Genomic DNA, 2,027 nt, shown 5'->3' with positions numbered 1-2,027 from the left:
TTTTTTTTTTTTTTTTTTTTCCCTTGCCATCTCAGCCTGTTCTCCCCAGCCTGCACCTATACAGAGCCCCAGAGATTTTTTTCTTTGGGGCTCCCAAGCCCTGCTCCCATGAACAAGGTCTCCATCACCAATGATGTACATGCCGTGACAGAGGAATTCAAGCCAAGAAATTATCAGTGTTTAAAAACCAAACAAAATAAACGTGACCTCCCCAAAGTCGACGCATTCTGTTAAGAACCACACCACTTCCCCACTCTTAAGGGAATTTCTCAGTCCTAATTGCAGCTGAAGTTTGCATGTGGGGCTTAGACAGCCAGAAAGGAGGACGACTTCTGCTGAACTACAGACAGGTCCAGAGTGATCCCAGCCCCGCACGATGGCTCAGAAACCCACCTGGGTTTCATTCTTCTTCAAAGCTCTGCTGCAAGGAGAGACACGTGGTGCAGATGGCCAGTTGCTTTGCCACAAATATTCCCCCAAGTCCTCCCATTTCAGAGCCTTTTTTCTAGGTAGGGTGTTTATTTTAAGTGCGTCCTCACTTGGGTTATGCCTTGAAGCATCCCACATTTATCTCCTGTGGATTTTCCCTATCTCCTGCCTGGGATCTGGTTTGAAAAGCAGGTAAATAGCTGTGTTTGGTGAAGGATCCAGGTTTTGGTGCTGCCCTCCAGGCAGAGTGGTCCTTGCTCCACTTTCCAAGTACCTGGTGGGATCTCCAGGCTTGTCCTTGGACATGGACCCAAAGTAATCAAAATAGAAAAATTCAAGAATCTACTTCACATGCCTAATGATTTTGGCCCGTTACCTCCCCTTGAGCTTCAGAGTAAGCTCCATCTCACTCTGTTTGGTCCAGTCCAAACTAACATTCCCTGAACCATCCCCAGTGAATTATTGCCATGCAGACACAGAGGTTCCCATGCTCGCCTGAGTCTCACCAACATTATTTTCCCCCAGAAGTCCAATGCTGTTGTGAGTTTCGTCTTGCTCCTCCGACAGAGTATGTGCTGGGTGGGTTTTAGTCTCCAAGCTGGATGGAGGCAGCGTGCGGAGGTGGATGAGGCTGGGGCGAGGGGGGGAAGCCAGAAGGAGAGACCATCAACCCCTTTGGCGTTTGCATCTACGTTTAGCCATACGGTCCTAGGAAATGCAGCGAGGTTATAGAAACCCCATTTTTAACAGCTTTGCAGCCCAGCACGGGCAACTCACAGTTCTTAACCTGCCACAAAATATCCCCTCAGCCTGCAAAATGAAACAGCAATGGGCAAAGGAGGGACAAGCTTCCCGTTTATTATAGTATTAGCAAAACAATACTATAATATTTCCTCGGGACTGAAGTACTGTGGGACAGCAGAGAAGGTCACATGGGTTCTCATGAAATGAAGCAGGGACACAACCAGCCAGGAATGGATTTTTATATCTCTTCCACCCCTGGAAATTCTATTTTTCCTTAGTTTTTCGTGGAGTGATCCTGAAAGCAAGGCACAACTTGTTGACTGTTCGACACCATTTTCGTCAGCATTAGTAGAGATGTTACTTTCTTAATAAGGAACTGAAAATAAATCACAGCCTTTGGTACAGCACATACCTACTGATAAAGAGAATTTACATGAAAGTCAGAAAAATGGAACAGAAATTATTCACGTCCCAGCATCAAAACCAGCCCATGGCCTTCGACAGGGAACAGTGAGAGCAACCGAATCTCCCCCATCTACCCCCGACCCCGAGCAAAACGCTTGGGCTGCTTATTAGCAGCTCTGCTTAATGTTTCCTTTCTGATTGCTTAATCTTTCAAGAGTTTGGGGTGGTTTTTTTAATAAAAAAAAGAAGACTGAAATAATTTCCAAATGATTTCTACCTCCCCTCCTCCTTTTTCCTGGCTTTGCTCAGTCTCATTATATTGCACATGATTTGAAGATAATCTTCCAGCTGCAAAGATATTCCCTTCTACATAATGCACTTGTTAGGAAACACAGATAACATGGCAAATATTTCATATATATATATATATATATATATATATATATATG

General features: G+C 44.7%; 1 protein-coding gene across 1 annotated transcript in view; it reads right to left on the bottom strand.

The window, feature by feature from the left end:
- Nucleotides 1-22: 22 nt before the first annotated feature.
- The window catches only part of LOC113488981 (potassium voltage-gated channel subfamily A member 3-like), a 14,297-nt gene continuing 12,292 nt past the window's right edge, over nucleotides 23-2,027 (bottom strand). Inside the window, exon 3 of the mRNA XM_026864439.1 lies at nucleotides 23-1,468. The gene's annotated coding sequence lies outside the window, so the exon portion shown is untranslated. The remainder of the gene's footprint in view (nucleotides 1,469-2,027) is intronic.

This window comes from Athene cunicularia (assembly GCF_003259725.1).
Source record: "Athene cunicularia isolate RWA chromosome 26 unlocalized genomic scaffold, athCun1 chr26_part2, whole genome shotgun sequence".
Classification (NCBI taxonomy): Eukaryota; Metazoa; Chordata; class Aves; order Strigiformes; family Strigidae; genus Athene; species Athene cunicularia.
Note: the sequence above shows the minus strand (reverse complement) of the source record. Positions and strands in the feature narration are given on the sequence as shown.